The 23644-nt window shown below is 39.8% G+C and overlaps 2 protein-coding genes across 2 annotated transcripts in view; both read left to right on the top strand.

Annotated features, from left to right (window-relative positions):
* The first annotated feature begins 3025 nt into the window (after positions 1–3025).
* LOC127385816 (alpha-1-antiproteinase F-like) overlaps positions 3026–23644 on the top strand; it is a 41858-nt gene continuing 21239 nt past the window's right edge. The window contains exon 1 of the mRNA XM_051621975.1: positions 3026–3051. The gene's annotated coding sequence lies outside the window, so the exon portion shown is untranslated. The remainder of the gene's footprint in view (positions 3052–23644) is intronic.
* LOC127385813 (alpha-1-antiproteinase 2-like) overlaps positions 4162–23644 on the top strand; it is a 132579-nt gene continuing 113096 nt past the window's right edge. The window contains exon 1 of the mRNA XM_051621973.1: positions 4162–4171. The gene's annotated coding sequence lies outside the window, so the exon portion shown is untranslated. The remainder of the gene's footprint in view (positions 4172–23644) is intronic.

The raw sequence follows: 23644 nt of genomic DNA, 5'->3' as shown, positions 1-23644 counted from the left end.
TGTGTGGCTTATGTGAAAAGTAGTTTGGATACACTTATTTCCACCCATGTTAGGGAATGTGAATTGAGCAGCTGCTACAGGAGTATCACTTATGTCACCTGTGGAGACAGTTCTTTCATAGGAATAAAACTGAGGGATGTAAAATGTTCTTAGTATTTCAGATGTTTAAAAATGGGTTATTTCAAAATATTGCATAGTTCAGGAGATTTTTTACATGTATTAGTAAGAAAGCAAGCTTTTAACTGCCTAGAATTAACTCTTCATCCTGATTTCATATAATAGAGAAAAGTGTTTGTCCATGGTTGGAGCCTCTGCTGACATCTGCACTTTGGCTGCCCACGTGCTGAGTGAGGCTTGGGTCCCTGGATGGTGGCTAACATGACATGACACCTCTCAGCCTGTGTTTGTAGAAACCCGTGATGACCAGATGCTCCAAGCCTGAGTTGTCATTGTTCTCTTTGGATACCAGGAGAGAAAGTACTCTGTTCTCACACAGAACAGTTGCATGCCCTTGTCACTGTTTGTCAGGTTCTAGCTGAAACGTAGACCATACGTTTCTCAGAAAAGGGAGGATGGGCATCTGGTACAGCCATGTCACCTAGATTGTTGGCCTAAGTTCTAGTTCGCTGTTTATCGCTCAATTAATTTCCTTGGGTGTTACCCTGGCAGTGCTTCAGCTACAGACAGAGGTGCACCCAGACAAAGTGCAGGTCTGCTGGTAGCTTGCATTTCAAGTGCATTCATACTAATTGCGGTCAATGAAAAGTGTGCAGTTTAGCTAGTCTCTCTTGCTCCCTGGCACTCGCAGACATACATGTACCAAGCTCAGTTGTGAAAGATTTTTTCCAGCAGCAGCATGTGGCTCACTTTAGCAAGCTCCACCAACCATTTTGCTGGCAACTACTAAGTAGCCTTTGGATCTCTAATGCATAAAGGCTGCTGATGGGATTCTGATCTACATATTTCTCTGAAAGCAATTTCTTTTAACATACCTTTCAGTTCTGCAAATGCTCATTTGCTTTATATTTATCTGTTTGGTTCCAAATCCCACGTAAGACTCTCAATACATATAGATTCATTTTCAGTTGAAAGAAAAGTTTTTTGTGCCAGAAATCCATGCTGTCCTTTGCCCTTCTATTTTTCACTTGTACACCATCTTTCCCTGGTGTATTTGTAAAAGCTCTGTGTTCTCCAGAATTAATGTCCTGTGCCCCTTCCTTGCTTGGTTAGGACGTATGAAAATGATGGGCTACATGCTGGTTATTTTTGAGTACTGGCTTGAGACCCTAGTATGGTCCTTCCCCTTTCCTTGTACTCCTACAGTGGCAAGCCAGACGTTCCCCATAACTATTGGTGTAGCCAGCAATGGCTAGAGGAAGCCTACAAGGTGTGTGCCAAGAAATATTCTCTCTGTCTGGCCAGTGCTGACGGATTGAGCCTCATGGCACTGCACCTGTCTAGCAAGATGGGAGTAGCTGCATTTCATACCCTTTCTCAGGAGACACTTTGCCCTCCTTTTCTTGTCACAGGGAATGCAAATGCAAAACTAACTGTCCACCTCTTCTAAGTGCTGCCATTTGTACAAGTCTGTCAAATTGCATTCCCTGCTGGCAGCCACTGCTCCCTTCTGTGCTGTTGTTTGTCATTGCACAGAACAGTCTTTCCATAGCTGTCTGCTCCTTAGAAACACATGTGAATTAAACCTCAAAACATTTCTGTGACTTAATGGAAATAACCCTAAGTTATGTATAAGGGAAGGTGGAAATGTGGAGGCACAAAATCTGTATTAGGCAGGAGTCCCTGATTGCTGGAATAAATTTCTGTTTTCTGGCACTAGATTTTTAATGAAGCAAATAAGCATGACACCTAACAAGTTTTCTATAGTCTCTGTTAATGGTACCATGTCAACAAGCACTCTTATCAAAAACCTGCTATACTGTGTCTTCCACCATGGCAGGTACTTTCTGTCTCATTTGTCTCACACTGTACCATGCAACTTCTTCCAGAAACCATAAGATCTTCAATGCCAAGGAAAGGACTCCATCAAATAGAGTTTTACTTCTAACCTGTGGCCAAGTTTGCTCTGAGTTATACTTGAGTATAACTTCTTGATTGAAGAAGAGTGGAATTTTTTCTCAAAAGTCCCACTGACTATTGTCAGATTTAACATAGCAATAGATGGAAGCATTTCAACCTTCTTTCCATCTTGCCCATATGCTGGAAAAAGGGGCCATGTTTGGTCTCCAAATGCATGTATATCTGTGAGAAAATGTGAATTATGTTTTTAAAGTTTTCCTTAAAATCAGATGTTTAGATGGAAATCACTGCATCTTTCAAACATAGATTTCAATGTGAGTGAAGGCAAATAATGCTGTGTCAGCATTTTTGTAGTTGACATATTCCTGCTGTTGAGCTTTTACATGCACTTATTAGAAACAAAGGCAGCTCTCCCTTGGCTTTGCATGAGCTTTAGACCCGTTGCAGGCAAAAAGCAGATCTGTCATATTTTCCATCCATCAATACGTAACTTCAAGAAACTATTTGTGTAACGTCCCAATGTTTAACATGATGCTGTCAATAAAATTCCTCCACTTGGAGCAATTAGTCTCCCAGGTATGCTCTGGATTCCCATTTTATCTTCCTCACCACAGATTTTTTTGCTGGCCTGACTGAACATACCAGTGTTGTCACTGCGGAATTTTTGCTCACATTGCGTGTTTTGGTGAGGTGCTGCGTTTTGCTCCCTCCCATGCAGCAGCAGAGTGCAGCAGTGTGCAGGTTTCTCCAGTGGTGAAGCTCGCTGAGGAGAGCTCAGCCATCAAGCTGGCAGCTGCATCTGGTTTTGCAGCCCGTCTAGACGGGAGCGCTGCGTGCCCTTGAGTGCTTTGAGCTGGTGACTGCAAACACTGTGCAGACCCTGTGGCTGCTGGGGGAGGAGGCTGCAGCTCAGCACTCTGCTCCAAATACTGCACCGCAGGACAACTGCTTTCTGCTGGTGCTGACTGAACATTATGGAAATCTGTGATCCTGACATAAAAGCACTTTCTCCAGGTAATTAGGATTCTTAACCATTTTTTTCCCCCTGACGAATTGCTGCTGCTCTTGGGTTTGGCTGGAGATCAGCTGTGCCTGCCAAGTCAAATTACGGGAAATTAATTATCTGGGGCCTGATCCAGAAGTTTTGACTCACCACTTCAGTAGGTCCATTCAGCCCAATGTAATTATTTGAATCAATATGAGTTTGGAAGCAGGGCCCTTGCTTTGTCAGGTTCCGCTGCTCCATGGGGTGAACAGCCTCACCACATCTTCACACTCCAGCTGGGTTTCTGCCCATTGAAATCATGGCTTGAGAACATGTAAGGCTACAGAATTTCCTAGCTTTCAGGTCCCCATTTAAATGGATAGAAGTTGCCAGCAAGCAAACTTCTCATTGACAGGAATCCATTGACTTCCACTCACTCACAGTCACTGTTACTTCATGTACACGTAAAACAGCTGGTTCGTGTACTCACAAGTACAGACTGTCCCTGTTAGATGGAATACGTTCAGGAAAATCTGTTACTTCTATCTGTGGAGCGAGTTTTGGTTTTTTTCTCTGCATGCAGAAATATTCTGATATTGTCGAAATTAATTAAATGCTGAAAGAGGAGTTGAAACTATCTTCAAAATACCCTGCTGAAATGCAGATACTGGATAGTGGATATCTCATAATGTTCATAACCACATTAGCATCTAGCTTATGCACAGTGTTGGGGCACCAAAATGTTTTATTCTTTATGAAGCAAGATTGTAAATGCAGTCAACAACTGTGGTGGCAAAAGGTCCGAATATGTATCATGTGGAAGGGTCCTTCCCTTGCCTGAAGAAGCTTGTGTCCCTTGCAAAGTACTAGGTGCTCTCTCTAGGTGTATCCTGCTGTATTTCTGCTGCTGAACACTTTACCCTGTTTTTATCATTGCAGCATTTCTTCATAGTCTCTGCTCTTACTTTGTGATTTTCCAGAATCTGTATTTTGTCTTGTTACCCCCTGAGACATCCGAAAACTATCTGTAAAATGCAATTTACTGAGTTTCTTTCACTAACTAACATGAAAAAAAAAAAGCACTTTTGCGAGTTTTTGCTATTCCATGGAACTAAAAAACCCAAGCAAGCTATAAAGTGGGAAGCTGCTGTTACTGTCATAGCGTGGGAGTGAAATGAATGGTTTAAATATGTATTAACTAGCAATTATCCTGTCTTAAGTTAAAATTATTGCATTCAAAGTATAGGGAGATCACAGCTGTACGTTTCTTTTATTGATTTTGTGAATCATAAGATCTACAGATACGCAACTATCTCTGGCACAACCCATTTTGCAAATGGCAAGATCAGTCTTCTAGGTTACTGTAGTAATAAAGACCAAGAAAACCACCCAATATCAGCAAATATAAGCTGTGAAAGAAAGTAAAATTAAGCTCAGAATGACATAATAATGGGATTGGGTGTTAATGTAATGATATCCAATACAAAAGTATAATGAAATGGGTGGAGTTTTTTCCAGAATCTCATCCCAAAAGGAATTTTTAGTTAAAACTCTTGCTGTAAAATTCTTAGTAGAGAACGAAACAATTCCTGAAGGAGGAAAAAGAGGAGAGTCAGTGACAGGGCAAGTGGGTAAAGGTGCTGGCTGTAGTGATGGTAATAAGACATCTATCTTATGCTTGAAACAACAAACCTGTTTAAGGAAGTGGTATATCTCTTGCAACCATTGGAAAGACCAGAATCTTAACCACAGGCTTTATTAGGCTCAGTCTTGAAATAATTTCATATGTGTTTGTATTTAAATTTGAACATGCTGCAGTGTGGTCTTGTTTCCCTACTCGGGTCTTTTTTGTTTATTTTTTAAGGGAGAGAAGTGGAGATCAAGGTGGAGAGAAGGTTTAATGAATTCCTAAATAAAGGCATTTGTTGTGGGGTTTTTTTTAAGATTTTATAGGCCCTTTGACAGAAGTTGGTCCAAGACATCATCTAAAAAAATAAACACACAGAAGTTCAGATTGATGCTATCTCAAAAGTAAGTCAGCTATCCGAACTAAGCATAGTAAGCTATGATTTTTCTGGGGAGGCCATCTGAGGAAACAGTACATCAGTAGAAATTTTTACCTGTCTTTTGGATAATGACACAGCCCAATGCAAAAAGTTTAGAGCTTGCTTCAGGACATACTGCATTTAATCAGCGGCTATATGGTAATGGCATACTGTACACTGATGGAGGAAAACAGGCAGTTACTGAACCTTTTTGAAAACCCATTTGGGAGCACTCTTACAGCCTGGTTGTTGCCTATGTTATATTACCCAGCAGGACCTCCTTTTTTGAGTCAGAAGAACTGGAATTAGAAACCCAGCAGGAAGGAATGCTGAGATTTTGAAGCTTTTTGCAGTTTGTGTGATAGAAGGAAGAATTAATTCATCAAAAAGAGAAAGATATATCTGCATTTTTTCTTAGTTGTTTTCCCCTGAGGCTAATATCAGATGTCATTAATCCATTCATTCCTATTATTGCCCTGGGGTGGCTGTGGGGTGGGTTCACCTTTGGGTAAGAAGATTATGTTATGATACAAATTCTGCTTGCCGTAGTTTTCCCACTAAGCTCAGTGGGATTTTCTTGACGCCACTGACTTTACTCAGGTAAGCTGTAAGTTTACATACCTGTGTGGCAAAGAGTTACTGGCAGAGGACCTCCTCTAGAGCCAGCTTCCTGCTTTCCCAAATTATTCCACTCTGTATGGAAAGTACAGCTGGACACACTGCAGGAATGTTTTTGTGAAATGCCTGATTGATTGTTCTTTCTGTATTTTCTGGCCGTTGAAGAGTCCAGCCAGGCTAAATGTTTCCAAACAGCAAATCCTTCCAAACAGGGAAAGATTGGCTAAATATAATTTGAAAGTATATTAGGCTGACTTTCTTGTATTTCCACTTTTTCAGATTGAAATATGATTCACTTGGACATCTGAACGAGGTAGTTCAAGAACTTTGACGTTTTCCTGCTTCAGGAAAACAAAATGAAATGGTTCTCAGAGGATCCTCATAAAAACCTTTTGCCATGTGCCTAATCGCAGGCAGCAGGAGGTGCAGAATTCCAGCAAGGTGCCTGGGGAGCTGCATGTGTCACGTTTCCTCTGCCCTTTGTAGGTGGACTCACAGGAATGCACACTTCCATATCACTTCCTGAGCACTGCACTGCGACTTTATTATACTCAGGTTGTCTTGGCAGCGTCTGGAGAAGGTGAAATGGCAACCAGAGAAAGGCAGAGGCTTGTTCTTACCACTATCAGCTGATAGACTTAATTGTATATTTACTTTAGAACTGAATTTTCAAAAGGGACTTAAAATTTTGAGTGCTCAGTTTGAGAGGCTTAGGGCTTTTTACTTTAATTCAGAGGGCATCCAGTGTTTGCTGTATCTGTGAATTACAGCAGGAATTTTGGAGGCTCAGTCAAGTCCCCCAAAGTCCCTTTTTAAGTGACATGTCATTGACATTTAACAGCAGCTATCCAATGTCTGCAGATATTGCATCACGTCTCTGATCCTTTAGCCTATTTAGTGTCTCATTTGTATTGAAGCATATCCCAAATTAAAAGCAAAGTGAAGTTATTCAGACATAAATCATAACCTTTTACTAATTTGCTTACATTGCAAATTGTACTTACGGTGACTTCCCTACCCTCTTTTTGTCTGTTGGAATTTTGTTAAACATGACAGATAATTACATCTTAGTTGATCCCTTGGCTATTGTACTTAAAAATGGCTGGTTTTGTTTAATTCACTTGTAATTCACCAGTTGCCTGAAGCCTACAATAAAAATGAATGCAAACTATGTTTAAAAGCTTTAGAAGGCAGATCTGACAAACGCAACATCGGATTTAGAGACAAAAGGCAATTGGCCACTCCTACCAAATCATATCCTAACTAATGAGAGGGTTTGAGATGGACAGAACTCTTTGGTAATTTTGAGCCTTCTGACAAGCAGCTAAATCTACTGCTGTCAGAAGTTGTGCACCATATTGAAGTCAAAGCAGAGGAACATTCTGGGAAATGTGGGAACAGATGACTAGAAGGGATTGCCTGGGTCATCAAGTCCAGTTTTCTACTGCTGTAGACATCCATGTTTCATAATCCCTTTCATTAAGTTACCAAGATCTATCTTAAAACAAGTTAGATCATTTGCCCCCACCTCTCCCCTTGGCTGGCTGTCACAGAACCTCTTTCTTCTGATGGTTAAAAGCCTTATAATTTCCAACCTAAATATATTCATGGCCAGCTGACGCCCATTTGTGCTTTTGCCAAAACTGTCCTGAAGCTGAAAAAAACCTCTTCTCTCTCCTTCATTCAATCCCATGATGGAGGAGTTAGCATGTCCTATTTATCCATTCTATTGCACTATTCAAGCTAGGTCCTTTGGGGTTTTCTCTTGTAAGGGCACCTGCATTTTCCAGGGATGCCCTTCTCTGAACAATTCAACAGTTTGAACTCAGGCTTTTTGACTGTGAATAGTGAAGTTTGACCACAGTATGCCAGTGTGAGATCTTTGCCTTGTACAAAAGGGGCAGCCCAGATTTAACTCTGCTGTGAACACCTCAGTCCAGAATAGTGGTTCCAAATTCAACTTGTAACTAAAATGTAAAATAGCATGTCTGCAGTTGTCACAATCTGAACATTGCAGTTCATAAGCTGAAAGGTAGTGCAAGCTAATAAATAGGTTTTACCCAATATTTTTACCAGGTTTACTGCAAGAAAGTTTTAGTTTAAATATATGCCTTTGACATTTTTCAGTAGAGTCATAATAACGTCACCCTAATTAAAGGTACCCATGAATTAATTTGTCCTATATGATGCTGTTGATCATCCTCAGACAATGTGAACAGTCTTCTCTATTAGTCAGGACATATATGAGATTGCTTGCAACGACGTAACACATTTGTGTAGGGTGAATAATAAACTGAAACACACTTAAAATAAACTAGCTCTGTAGTAGATTTTAAGTACATAGGATTTGGAAAGCCTTGCATTACCAGTAGATGGCACAAATCAGCTTGATTTGGTTTCAGAATGTATAAAGAATTAGTTAAACAAAATAATTACTTGAAATTGTATTAAAGTTTTTCTATTTCAGTACATAGATGACATGCAGAAACATCAGAGCAACATTCATTTTTTGCATTATATTGCCCCTGTGGGCTTTTAATTTAAAATAATTGATCTGCCAATGCAGTAAGTGCTGCATTTCAAGGTACTTTGACCCAATTTTGATGCATTCACACCTAAGCAGAAATGCCAGGGCAGTTGGTGGGTTTGGATCTGGTCCTGATCTCATGAGTTCAGATCTTCTTGTCTTCTCTAGACACTTTGCCTTGCACAGAGCACAGATTTGAATTTGTTTACTTTGTTGGTAGGGTGGTTTGTTTTTTCTTCTGGCAGAGAATACACTCTCACAGTAAATCTTTCATTCCAGCTATTTAAATACCGGTTGGCAAAGAGTTTCATCTATTAAATTGCCAACTCTTTTTAATTGAGCTGATTTTAGCTCAGGGCATTTGATACTTTGGAGGATGGTTCTCTGTCTTGGAAGGAGCATCCCACACTGAGATGTGGAGGAGTGATTCTGACAAAGCTATTGCCACATCCTCCACCCCTCCCTTGCTAACCATGTGGTCACGTTTTTCATGGGGGATCCCAGCCCTGGTGACTGGACAGCTTGGCTCCTTACTTTACAGAAGGGGGCCATGATACAGAGCAATGAGACAGTCACAGATCAGCCACCTACCTGCCTGTCTTCTCAGGTGTTGCCTCCATCCCACTGGCAACCAGGGAATCATGGCCCATTTTCCCTCTGTCTCTCTGTACCTCTCTTTTCTTCTACCAGATCTCTTCACTTTAGGTTCCTTGCAGGCACCACCACAGCACATTTGCTTTAGAGTTTGTACAGGTGGTAGGTTTTTCCTTATGACACCACTGCCTTTGTATGGCTTAGTTGAAGATATTTCTTGCAACAAGAGAGAATTAAAAAAAATAAATAATTATATGTTAACTGACCCTGTTTGGAAATTGATTTGGTCAGCCTTATAGGGTTAATTTAATTCTGTTATCTGGCACAGAAAGAATTCCAGTGAACCTAGCTCTTCTATAAACATTTTTTAGTAATTACATGAAAAAAAGGGTTTTGGTAGGAGGACTTGGAACAACAACACAGGATCTTGAAACAATTTTATATTTTATTAACTGAAGGCCTGATCAATAGTTAATTATTGTTGGCGTAAAAAAATATCCTCTTAGCCACTTTCTTTCCTCGTAAATTAAATTACTTATAATCTCTTTTGAACTGTAGTGAGTCAATATAACTTAGAGAGACATTTACCCAGCTATGACTTGTTAAATGAGGAGTTTTCTTCACCAGGGAAAATGGCGCATCATGTTGTATAATAGAAAAAAACACCCCAAACCAACTAATTGTCTGTCTCCCATTTCCTTTGACTTCTCTTTATGTAGTGAATATAGTATACCTTGTCCAAGGAAGTCAGTGGGGAAAGCAGAATTTAACCAACAACACGTGAAGTTGGGTTTGAGTTATATTCTGTCTTGAAAGCTATAATATAATATGACTATATTTTATTCTAAAGTACTAGAGGGAGCTGTGTTAGGAACTCTGCCAGTTGTGTGTCACTGGGAAACACTGTCTGGTAGCAGCTTAGGTGCCAAAGGAGAGATGCTCAGGAGCTTGGTTCTTCCCTGAGTGACTCAAAAATCCCCAAAAGAGACAACACAGAGGTGAGGATGCCACTAGTGACAACAGCCTGCTGCTGCTGCGTTGATGTTTCATGGCTCTTGGAAGGTGACTCTGACTTGGCTCATGTGTGCAGGACTGGGCCTCGAATTAAAAAAGAGATTTGAAATAAAAGAGGAAGGCGGGATGTGTTTTGGGAGCTGCAAAAGCAAGGAGGGAAAAAAAGCTTGTATTTGGTGATGTCGATGTCTTGGATGGCTGCTAGATGGCACCAGCACACACTCCGGTAGCAAAGGTGATGTTTCCTTCTGCGACTCCTGCCTGACTCTCCCGAATGCAGAATGCTTGGTGGCTGCTTATATCCCTAGGCAGACTCCCACCCCCATCGCTACCTTTGAGACCAGATGTTAAAGATGAGAAAATTACTTTCCCTTCATGGAAACTGGAGCCTGTGTTTCACTGCTCTTGGACTTTAAAGGCACTTTGTGGTTATTTGAGGGTGAAAAATTTTGTGCAAATTTAGTTACTGTTGTGACACTGGGTAGAGTCTGCATGGCATAAAAACCTGCATGGGTGAGACTGGGTTTAAATTTGAGAACAACAATCCAGTGGTCCCCTTTGGGTATTGTTATTGATGAGACTATTTTTGAAATGCTCACCGTAAGCAGAGAGAATTAATTTCAGTTTTATTAGACTTACTCTGTAAATGGGGAGAGAAAACACCTAAAAAACATCATTTGGATTATCATCAAAGCTTGATAATTATTTTTACTTGTTGTGCAGCACAATTTCTGATTGCATTGGCAAGCTTGGTAAAAGGCAGTGCATGTTTTAGAAGGGATTAGGATGTAAAGAGGGTGTCTGCCTTTCCCTGTCCATGTGCTGGAAGGAGCTTCATGTACAAGGAGCAGACTGGAAGTGGAGGCAGAAGGAGTTACCAACTAAGCACTGGTGCCAGAGGCACTGGCATAATAATGACACTGAAGAATAGGAGGAATTAAGAGCGGGGGTGTAGGCAGGGATGGACTTGTGCAGGATCTGGAAAATTCCTTCTTGCTTCTGGTGTTTTTCAGGCAAATGCATACTCATTGAATCTTTGCTAGGGAGTGTGAATATGACTCCTAAAATTTCTGCCTGTATTTAAAAGTATCACCTTTGTTCTCCTTCACATAACTGAAAACTCAGAGTGGGCTATCCAAACTAGACACTAACTTCCTTTTAAATCATCTGCTGCTCATTCACAGGATTTTTACACACTGCTTATGCATGCACGTAGCTTTGACATGAAAGGGGAACCCATGATACATATGGCCCCCTTGGCTCTAGTGTTATGGTCATAGCACCCTTTGCACAGTGTTGTGTTTGTGGGGTTAATCCAGATATTAGCCATCTAGATATTACAAGGATATATATTTAAAGGAAGGTATAGAGTTAGGGTGATGATGTGAGGTATGAGTTATGGTGACCCTGGTCTTTCCCAGATACTGATACAGAAACCAGTTTTGGAGGGTGGTATGAGATTTGTACTAAAATACCCTTTGGGGAGGTTCCACCTTTGGCACTTCAGTCAAAAGAACCCCTGAGAGTCTGAGTGCCATTTAGAAAACTCTTAAGAGTAACCAAAGAGTTTGCTCTTAAGGTAATGCTGTCTTAGCTGTACTTTAATGCCTCAGAATACTTGCTGTCCAGGCTTTTGCCACAGGGCATATCTGGAGAAGTAGGATATCTTAGAGCACTGCTAGACTTGTAGCTCAAGGCTGTCTGCCTGTTTTTGGGTCAGGTTTATGGTAGTTGTAAATGACAGCCTTGAAAAGACACTTTAGGGATCAAGGTGATGGTTATCTGATCACGATAGGATGGATTTCTGCCTTGATACAGACCAGATACTTTTAACAGAGTACTGGTCTGGGATTTTTCAGTGAAGTTATTTGGTTGTGTCTACTGATGAATATACATCAAAGAGTAAATACCAATTTCTTCATCCAAGATGGAAAACCTGGTCTGAAATTCTCCATACCCGAGTAGCCAGTCAGCTAACACTGACCAGAGAATCTCCACCAGAGCTCTTCCTGGGAACAGAGAGAGATGCAACCTGTTAAATGACTTCCCAGAACTTCCCAATAGAAGGCACCCTATGCCTGTTTGTTCATGGTAATTTTTTTTAAACCTGGGCTGAACCAGGGCCTTTTACACGGAATAACTGTTTTCTACATGTTTTCTCTCTTTTATACATAATAAAAATGAGAGATTTATATGTAACAGGCACTTAGCAAAGAGCTGTCTCCATTTGTTTGTAAGAAGAGACAGAGAACACAGGACAGAGTTTTGAGACACTGGCAGGATGCATTTCTTTCTAAATGCGATAGAAACATCAGAGAGCAAAGAATACGTGTAGAAGATGTTTCTCTTTAAAATGGTAGATAATCATCAATTGTTAGTATATTTCACAAAATACTTTTCCAATGTTTGCATTTTTTGCATTTTTATATAATTTTTCCTTCATATTTCCCTTTTTGTCTCAGTGCAGTAAGGCAAATATTTTCTTGTTCCTCTTTTTGTTTTAGTTTTCTTCCTCTAGAACTTTCTAACTTTTTCTTTTCTTCTGTTTAAGAATTCTTTGAAAGCTTTTCTGATTTAGGAAGTGCTACAGGATAGTAATAAGAAGTAGTAATTCTGTAATTTTTTGCAGTTCTTATACCTTTATAATTAGGTTCTATTTTCCCTAAGGTTGTGTTGGGTTTCATGTTTTTGTTTTTGTTTTGTTTGTTTGGGTTTTTAGGTTTGTTTTGGTTTGTTGGGGTTTGTTTGTTTGTTTGTTGTTTTGTTTTTTTATTTATTTGTTGTTGTTGGTTTGGTTTGGTTTTTTGAGCTCCCGAACTGAGAAAATACTAAAAATCTATTGACCTAAAAGGAGAAAAAGGAAGACTGAATAACCAAAACTTGTCCCTTGCAATGGCAGGGGCTTGGAAATAGATGTTATTTTAGGGTCCCTTCCAACCCAAATCATCCTGTGATTCTATGATTCAGTTAGCAAAAACAAAAAAAGGGGGATAGAGAAAAAAATGAAAAGTCAACAACCTTTCTGAAAGAAATTTGAAGACTTTTGTGAAAGTTAATTGATTTCACAGATGCAGTATTGTATAAATGTTTTTCTTTCAAACATTTAGTTTGTTTATTTGTATGACCTAAGGTTTAATATATATTTTTAGGGCTGTTCTAGTTGTAGGAATTTTTTTTTTAAGGTAACATTTGTAATGGTAGGTTCTAAGAAGTTGCTTACAGCAGCACAAAAGTACACTTCATCTGTACAGCCTCTTACACAATCATGTGTGATCCAGACATACTGAAAGTACAGTATGTTTAAAACTACACAAGTTTATGTTGTGAAACAAATGGTGTGTTAGACATGCTCTGAATTTTCCCATGGTGTGAGCACACAAAATGCTTCTGCATAGCTTAGCTGTTAGGTACACGCCTGGTCTGTTATTGATGTCTAAACTCCATAAAGAGATCTGGCTAATTATGGTCTAATCTCAATCTATTTAAACTGAAGTAATATTTCCTTCAATCCATTTTTCTATTTTTTTAAAAAAATCTGTTTCTTAAATAATATTATTTCATTGGAAGACCTCTAAATTAATAGAGGGGAAGGTGTCGTGCATATTGTAGTGACTGTGGCTTTAAATGCTATGGGCTTATGCTTACATATCATTATACTTAACCAACTTTGTTTATTAATATAATTCTTTCAATGTACAATACTTTTCAATTAATACAGGTACTTTACACACTAATACAGGTATTTTTACAGAAAAAAAATAGTATATGATGCTTTTTGAGGTAATCTGCTAGTCCAAAAAAATGTGCTAATCTGAGCAATTACTATGCTGTGCCTGGTACTAACAGCAACACTGCTGATAGATTGTTTTACTGCATGTTTATTTGTCTTCTCCACCTGTCATCTCCCATAGTCTTGTTTCTAAGCTTTTTCTAAGCTTTTTGGCACAGGCACTATTTTTTCATTGCCTGTATTTGGCATAAGAAGAGAGAGAGAGAGAGAAAGAGCAGTTGAGGAAATGCTCGACTCAGCACTGATGAGACCACACCTGGACAATGGTGTGTGGTTCTTGTCTCCCTAGTACAAGAGAGACATGGAGCTACTGAACAGTACCCAGCAAAGGGCCACAAAAATTATTAAGGGACTGGAACATCTCTCATGTGAGTAAAGACTGAGAGAGCTGGTATTGTTCATCCTGGAGAAGAAATGGCAATGTATATAAATATATATATATCAATGTATATAAATACATGAAGAGCAGCTGTAAAGAAGATACTGAAAATAACCTGGAGATATTCAAAAGCCTTCTGGGTGTAGTCCTGGGCAACCTGTCCTAGGTGACCCGCTTGAGTAGAGGGGTTGGACATGATGACCTCTAGAGATCCCTTCTAACCTCAACTGTTCTGTGATGCACAGTAGAGGAAAAGTGCATGAAGGTGGAAGGAGGGCTCATTGAGGAAGCCTGGGATATGGATAACATTAAGCACAGAGAAAGCTAACAGCCCTGGACAGAAAGAACATGCAAAGTCAGAAGCACAGAAAGTGTTCTCAGGATTTTTTGGTCATCTCAGCTATTCCATACCAGCAACAAGCATGCCTGTGCTTGTGCCTATGAGATGGACAGTTTCTATACCTCAGGAGCCCCTCCCCAGTGTCGTCCTTCCCCTAGTGTGTATATCCAGGCAGCAAGGGAGCAATACATTGGTTACAAGTGCCCCAAAAGTGGTGAAGTAAGGTCAAACAGTGCCTGACTTTCTGGTTAGAAGGGTTGTGTACCAGGACACTGAGAAGCCAGCAGTGGCATGTATATAAGTCATCTGCAGATGAGCAATGCCAGAGTTCAGGAATAGCAGTGATACAGCCTTGGAGATAACCAGAGATGGGACTACGCCTAAAGGAGGAGAGAAAATAGAAGATACTGCTGCCAAAATTGTTGCTCCATCCAAAGTTTCCAGTTGAACAGGATATCCACAAGTCCCTTCTGTGCTGTATGCAACAGAAGAGTTGGCAAAAGGGAGCAAGAAGTGGAATGTCACAGAAATACTCAGTAGAACTCCTAGGAAGTGCTGTAGGAAGTATGTCTTTATACATGTATACAGGTGTGCACACATACCAACATGCCCAGGTGGCCAAGAAAGCCAATGGCATCCTGGCTTGTATTAGAAATCGTGTGACCAGCAGAAGTAGAGAGGTGATTGTCCTCCTGTACTCAGCACTGGTGAGGCCACACCTGGAGTACTGCATCCAGTTTTGTGCACCTCAATTCAAGAGAGATATTGAGGTACTGGAGCTGTTGGTGCTGGTCTCTTCTCACAGGTACCTAGTGACGGAACAAGAAGGAATGGCTTCAAGCTGCAACAGGTTAGGTTTAGACTGGACATTAGGAAAAAAAAATTCACAGAAAGTGGTTAGATTCTGGAATAGGCTGCCCAGGGAGGTGGTTGAGTCACCATCCCTGCATGTTTTTAAGGATGTTTGGATTGTGGATCCATTGTTTGGATGTGGTGTTGGTGGATATGGTTTAGGGGAGAACTTTGTAGAGCAGGGATGATGGTTGGACTCTGTGATCCCAAGGGTCTGAATGGTTCTATGATTCTATGATTCTATACCATATGGCAGATACTAAGAGGGGGAAATATGGGTGTGCCTGTGTACCAGCATTTGTTGCAAGACGCAGGAGAGCAGAGCATCCAAAACATAACCTTCACTGTGAGCACCGTAAGACAAAGTATTGCACTAATAAGAGCTGCATAGATGTTCCACAGACCCTGAGTATCCTTTCACTCGTGAACACCAGTGGATGTGCAGCTCTCTGGCAGTGCTCCCACATTACTCTTTCCCAGTAGGCTGTTAGGAGAAAACAGAGGGACCTGTAGGTGACAAAGCAAGATTCCTCATGTACAGCCCAGCTCTAATTAGTTCCTTCATACTGTGATTGTAGGGTTATCCGAATGACAATCAAACTACACGAGTGATTGGCATCTTCATTATTGTCCCTTCTTTTGTGCTGTGGTCTAAAGCCTCATGCCAGATCAGATATAGGTTTCGCAAAAAAACTATGTTTCACACATAGAATGAGTGGTGAGAGAGGAGCCTACTTCTTGTCCTTTGGCATCTCCATAAAGTCTAAAAGTCTACCTTTTGGTGAGATTGCTTGCTGACCTTGTTTTTAAGGCCAGCTTATTCACTAGTACACACTGTACTTCTTCATTACCTATCGTTTGATAAGCATGCATCAAATGATTATAGGGAACCTTGTTATCACTAATTAAGGCTTATGTATCTCTGTCCTTATCATAGCAGTCTGTAGCTGCCAGCACTGTAGCTGAGTATCATCCTTTCACCTGATGGTGGCTGGTTGTAGTTGTGTCTCCCTCTGGGAAGCAGAAAGGACCTTCAGAACACAGTAAGTTTTGTGGAAAGTAGCCAGAGACCTTCCCCTACTGAGGGAAAGAATTGAAAGCAAAGAAAAAGTCAAATGTTTCCACTGAAACTGCCTTACAGGCCATTGTTCTTCCTACTGTCTCCCAGAACAGCTCTCTTACATAGCAGTCCAAGATATGCTGAATATGCCACCGATATATGCTGAATTTCTACTATACATAGTGAAGTGGTGAAACGGTACGAACATGAAAAATCTGAAATCCAGCATAGAGAAAGGAGAATACATTACAAACTGTAAATAGATTAATCTTCAATTGTTTTCATGTACAAGTGAACTTCTGATGTATTGTTTTTATATTTGGTCAGTTCGTTTCCATTGGTAGACAGGGGTTATTCAGTAGATTTAGGTTTTTTTTTTTTAGTAGGTGCATAGAAAAGATGTAGCTTAATTTTGTGTATGGCGGTTAGCTCAGAAGATCTGGTTGCTTAAACAGTTTTGGTGTGCACAGGATAAACATCATTTGGTGATGGCAGTGATTTGTTGTTTTGACAACTGGATGATGCTTCACTGGTGACGGGCATAGCTCTTATCACCAGACTTGAATTATTTCGTGGCTTTTGATGATAATATCAGCAGTGAGGATACTGAGAATTGCAAGCTTTTCCAAGTGGTGTTGCCTGAAGCATTTAATTGAAGATTTCAACCTACATGAAAGTATTCTCTTTTTCTCTATCAGTGTTTATTGGCTTTTTTTTTTTTCTCATATCATGACATATTCTGCAGCCATCAGTAAATCACTAGACAGGATAGGTTAAAGTTTTGCATCCCAGTGACAGTAAGACTTTGCCTTTTTCTTTAATCTCTGAATGTTCATTCAAAAGACCAGATAGAAAGATCAAATTACGGAACTGCAGGTTATATGTAAAGATCCTGAAAGACCGAGTCCCTGGGGATATTTCTTCATATATAAGGAGCAGCCTGGAGATGGCACACACTGCTTGCACCTTCCACCTCACCACTCATAGAATCATAGAATCTTAGGGGTTGGAAGGGACCTCGAAAGATCATCTAGTCCAACCCCCAACCACTCTTTGGAAGAGGAGTAGAACAAGAATCAAGAGAAAAGCAGACTGTCAGACATTTGGTTGACAGCTTTTCTGAGGCCATGGTAAATGCATCAACCTAGAGGATCACTCTAGCTGCAAGAGATACTAAGAAGCTGCTATAATGCTTTAGGTAATTTTTTCTTAATTCCAACAGTTAAAGGCATAGCACAGAATTTAACCCACTACTCATAGCCATAACTACCTCCTGTTCTCTCTGAACTTTTGCAGTATTTCTTATTTGTAGATGTTATGTCCACATGTGATTGGCATAGACTCACTTCAGCTTGTAACATAATGTGAGTAGGCAATACACATTCTTATTATGGAGTCTATGACTTCTGGAAACTGGTGCTTTAAGTAGATGGTTATTCTAATTTCTGTTTGATATAGCTTACTCAGCTATATACAGCTGATTTGATGCAAACATCTTTGTAACTAAAGAGCCTGATTTCTTAAAAGTGAATAGTCTCATCAACTTGGTTGTTTAGCCTATAACTGCTTAAGAGACAAGGTACATGAAACAGAAAGGACTTTCCTGGCATAGGCAGTTATTGGTAGCCTGTGGTTAACACATTGGGAACAACTCATGTTTTCTGTAAGTTTCCAAGCACATGGCAGGGTCCATGTACATCCTGAATGGTGTATGGTTCCTTAATGACTGTGACTCCATATCCATACAATGTGCACTACATACAGCAGTTGGTCGTAGATCCCTGTGTGTTATTCCTACATTTTTGAAAGGCTAAAACAACTGAACCTTCCAATGTTGTTCAGACACTCTTCCATAGACCACATGCAGTGGTTACCAGCTGCTGAGTAAAGATGCAAGCTCTTTCTGTTAATTTCTCATGTTCATTACAATTCTGTATGGATTTGATGCTGTCATACAACCAATCATTCTTTGCATAAACAGTATTTGAATTCCATCCAGTGAAATAGCAGTGGATACTTCCTTGGAGTCATGAATGCCTTCATTATTTTGGTAGCCCCATCAGTTAAGAACAGTCTGGGCTTGCCTAATTATGGCGTTGTCATTCAACCTCAATTAATTAACTAATGTATTTTCAGGCTATGGGCGTGGGGAGAGGTACTACATGTATGCTGACTTACTATTCTGAAGGAATAGCTCCTGGAACAGCTTTTAATTTGCCTTTATTAGTATTATGGTGTTGATTGATGTTTACCATTTGCATAGAATTTGCACAAAGCACTTGGAAAAAAAGGTGCAAATTACCTGACCCAGTGAATTTGTAATCTAATTTGAGGCAGGTGTCACATTAAATTAGAAAAACAAGAACTGAAAGGTACACAAAGATGAACTTCAATGTAATGAGACCATGTGCTAAACAGGCTTTGCCATGTGTACTTCTTGTTCTTTCTCCCAGTTTACTTTCTTTTATAGCATGGAAAACATGGCGCTGTAGGAAAGATTTAACTGAGCAAACAGTACTGTATTGAACAAGAGTATGACAACATCACACCTATATGCACAATGTATAAAATAGTAAAAAAGCAATATAGGAACAACAAAGTATTTAGCAAACCACAGAGGAGGAGAAAGTGCACAGGAGTCAGGGGCCTTTTAGGGGTCCACTTCAGCAGTCTAAGAACTTGTCATGTTCAAGTTTCCTTTGAATTACCTTAGCTCACTGTCAAGCCTTGGTGAGGATGGAATTCTTACTGATGTTTGGCAGAGAAGGTGATCATCGCAATAGCTACTTGTAATATTCTTTATCAACAGGCAAGCAAGAATGAATCACAAATATGCTTGCTCATCTGGATGTTGTTGCTGCTTTCGAGTGTTTAAGGATGCCACCTTGCAATATTGGTATCAGTAATTTCCCTTTCTATCTTCAGTGAAATCAGATGTGGTTCTTGTGCCATATGTGTTTAGCATACTTGCTCAAATTAGTTGCTCCTTAGGCCTTGCATCTTGTACTTTGTAGTGGTAACGCACCACTGTTGTGGTTTTGAATTTGCTAATCACAAATACACACACACATGAAAGACTGTGCCTAGGAATTTTCAGTTTAATTAGACAAAGAGGGAAGATGAATGTGAGCAGGCTGATGAGCAACAGTAGCGGCAATGAGACACTACTGACTAGTGATATTTGCAGTGTTCTCACGGAATGAACTTCACAACTGTACGAACAGTGTAACCACTCTTCTCTACCATAGAATCAGCACAACTAATAAAAGAGTAAGGGAGATTTAAAAAGAACAACTAGATGGCTGTGTCAATAATTATAGGGAACTTCCTCAAAACATTAGTGTCAAGGAGGGAGACTATATAAAAATGCATTTTTGAAAGTGTAGTATGGGAATGATGGGGAGGGGCATAAAGGGCAAGAGTTGTCCTTTGACACTGAATGAGAGCAATAAGGAGCTGAAAGAATAGAAAAGTCTCTGAAAAAAAAAAAGTCAAATATTTCATTTTTCATATAATTAAAAGGAAGAGAAAGTGAAAGGATGCATGGGGAAGGCAGTGTGACATTTTTGAAAAATTCTTGCAGAAGTACATTTGTCAGGAACAGGAAAGGACTTCGTGGTATACTTGAGGAAAATTTCTGATGTGTGCATCAATAGCAATGACAACATATAGGCGTGCTACATTAAAAAAACTAGACTGCTTATGGAAACTTTAAAAAGATTGGAGGAAAAGAAGCAAGTTCTGAGTCTAAAGGAAACAAGATTGTGATGGTGTCCAGACACATATTTCCTGGGAGGAAAGACTACAGCAGTTCTAATGTCTGTGTTAGTTTCAGCTGGTGTAGTGTGTGCTTCTATATCTCCCAGTATTGTCATGTCCTCGTGACTGTGCACACAGTTCAGACTATAGCAGCCCATGCTCTGGTATGTGCCTGGTAGGCAGCAGTGAACATCCCTTTTGAGGAGTATTTAAGAGTTTTTATTTTGATCTATTGAGGTTTGACGTGGAGTCTAGGCAATGAAGAGATGACAGAAAGCTTCACTAAAAGGGGCAGACCTGAGACAGTGTAGCTGCCTTTGCAGATTAAATAGCCCAGGAAGAGGCACAGAGGAGAAGGAAAACAAATGCCAGTATTCTATAGAACCCAATTAAAAATAGGAAAGATGATCACAGAGGTCACAGACAAGTTCTTCAAGATAAGGTATTTCTTTACTTCCTGAACTCTCCGTGTTTATATCTGAGATTACAAGCTTTATTTTTAGCTTAGTGTTGATCATCATCTTCCTGTGATTTTCCTGGATTCCTATGGGGCTGAAGTTCTTAAGGGTGATGGCATGAACACAGTAACAGAAGATGATTAGACAGAGTTAATATTAACACACATCCTGTGCAGTGAAATAGGTCCTTTGAAGAAGAATTGGTTTCTCAAGAGAGCAATCTTCCTGAAAACAAATTTACTTAAGCCTGCTGTAGGAAACAATTTTAGAACACTGAGTCATCTGGAAGATGTAAAAAAAAATGGGGAAAATAAATGGGAGCATCACCATGCCTTGGTTCAAATATAAACAAGATATAAGGAGCTATGTTAAAGGATAAAATTAGTGAACATAGAAATTATTATTAGAAGAAAAACCAGCATATTTTATTTACAAGTGATTCATGTTTCACTGATTAATAGATGTGGTTGATATATTCTACTTAAACTTCTAAAAGTTATGTGACAGAATTTCTCAAGAAAGACATTCAATTTCTTTAAGATGTTATGGTGTGAATAAAGAGGTATGGAAAATGTCTTTCATGTTTCAGGTCTTTTGCAGTTCAGGTCTTTCATGAAGAACCTCCTACAGGATCAAGAGGAAGAGTTGAGTAGGTAGGAGGTCAGGGAGAAATGTAATTTGAAATCTATCCCTTTCCCTCCACTCAACCCGTAATTCTCAGAATCTCTTTCCCTTTGTATTTTCTCTACTGCAAGAACTGACAGAAGATACAAACTAGCAAAATGAAACAGTTCTTCATGTAGTACAGAATTAAACAGCAAAACTCCTTGTGACAGGATGCTAAAAGTATAAATGGGTTCAGAAACTGTTTGAAAAAAATAATATGCTTTCTTCTGTCAAGGGCTAGACAATCTCTGTCTCAGGAAATCCCTAAAATAATGAGTGCCACAAGGTGGGAGGGAAGTGTAAACCTTTAGTTGACCTCATTCTTATATTATATCCCTAAAGAACCAGTGCTAGTCATAGTTAGAGACAGAATAGTGAATTGCCTTTGATCTTACAAAATGTGAGTTTCATATTCTTAAGAGAGGGCACATTGAAGGGTAACATGAACACAAAAGTATTGAAGAAAATATCTGTTTAGTTTTTTTTTTTTTTCTTTTTCACAAGTTCTGACTAGGGGAGGAACTGCTCAGGTCCCCAGTAAAGAAAGATAAAAAAGCTTTGCTGAGCACAAATGGACTTTCTGGGTTTCCCAAGGAAACTGAGAATTAGCAGAAGAGGCATTATATTTTGGAAGTTTTTCTTAGGATTTGTAACTTCTGAGTTTTGCCTGTTAAGCAAAACAACAATGTGCAGAAGCTCAGTAAAATACTTCTATCTTGTTCATCTTGTGCCTTCTTTGGGGTTTGACTATAAACACAAATGCTTGTAAGAATCCCTCAAAATCTGGAAAATGGTGTCCTTAACCCATAGTAGAATTTTAAGGCATGTACATTTGGGAAAGGCTAAGGAGCAGTGGGGAGAACCTGCTTTGCACAATTTTGCTTGAAGACCCAAAACTGAAGGGTGATGCATTGACTGGATACCTCAAGGATTTGCTTAGCTGAAGACACAGTGCTTGTGACTTTAGCTGTCAATTTGGTGAGCAGCCCAAAAGCAGCTGTTTAGCTAGACATCATAGGATGTTGTTTTTGAGGGACATACCAAAGGAATAATTACTGAGGTCAGAAAAGAACCAGAGAAAATACTAGAAAACTAAAGAGAACTAGACTATCTTTCATCCTCAAGCCTTTGGATACCTTGTCCCTCACATTTTGCTTAGTTTATATTGATTTAGGGCAAAGTTTCTGCAGCTACACAGAAGCCATTGATCCCACACAAGTTTCCTGTTCATTACTGATGTCACTCTATCAATCTGATTTCCTTCCTTGAAGGCCTGGTTTCCTTTGTTCTCCTAGGGATTTTCCACTCTGCATTTCACAAAGTGTGGTTATTTAGATGGTTTCTTTAGACTTGATCCAACTAATTGTGTCAAGGGCTCTTTGAATAGGTTATCATTAAAGTTATAACAACCCATTATTAGGCTTTGTCTAGGAGGGATGTGATGCAGCCTTTGTAAACAAATAGTGGATTTCCCATATAATGAGGCCTCGATTCAAGAGTTTCATAACAACTGTATAACATCAACTACAATGTATACAGATTCCCCCCTCCTTTCCCATAAATCACAGGTTACTGATGTACCTCTAGGCTGCAGGAGTATTATTAAATACTCTGATAAAAAGCTTCAGTTGCAAAGGGAAGGAACCACACAAGGAGAGAAGCCCCAGGTAGAAACTATAAAGGTTGTGTTCAAAGAGCTTCAAAATGAAAAGAAGATGGAATGATACTGATGAAACAAGTTGGCTCAGAGAAGGATGTTTTTATGAGAGTGGTCAAAGCAAGATAATGTGAGGGAATAATCTGAAGGAGAGTGAGAACTCACGTGTGGTGAAAGGGAAATGATGAGGAAGTGCACTGTGGAGGTCAGGAAAGACCATGCTATAAAAGCAGATGGAGATTGGATCATACAGGAAGAGGGAGCGTTGCTTCCCTCGCTGTTTGCTTGTTACAAACTGACCTGAACAGTCTTGCACTCTGTGCTTTAGGAGTAGCGCCCCCATCTCTACAGATATACATTGTTCTCTACCAGAGTCCTATTGGTCTGGAGTTATTGCTCATGAGAACTGTACAGTCCTGTGTTCCTCTGCATGTTAAGAAGCACATACCATACTTCTGTTGTTACCATAATGCCAACAGGCAAGTTGGGGGCATTTACTGCACCAGATGATATGTTCAGGCGTGATGTTGTTTGTGACTTACATTGCTTTATCTCCTTTGAAGTTGGTATTGACATGTATTTTTGCCTTTTGTTTCTGTTGCCGCATTATCTTGAGGCTTGACCTCTTTTCATGCTCCTTGGGCTGTGCCTACCCCCATGACTAGGGTGTGGGCAGGCCTGTTAACTTGTGCCATAAACACATTCCTTCCTTCAGGGTGGTACTGAGCATGAAGCAAGAGTTTAATAGGAACTTCTTCAAATACCTCTGGAGTTTTTCTGTCGGGATGCATGCGGTGCTGTTGCACCTATCCTGCTGTGCTGGCCCTGCGTGCCTCACTTAAGTAGATCTCTCTGCAGTCATT

The sequence above is a fragment of the Apus apus genome, chromosome 5 (genome assembly GCF_020740795.1).
Source record: "Apus apus isolate bApuApu2 chromosome 5, bApuApu2.pri.cur, whole genome shotgun sequence".
Taxonomy (NCBI): domain Eukaryota; kingdom Metazoa; phylum Chordata; class Aves; order Apodiformes; family Apodidae; genus Apus; species Apus apus.
Note: the sequence above shows the minus strand (reverse complement) of the source record. Positions and strands in the feature narration are given on the sequence as shown.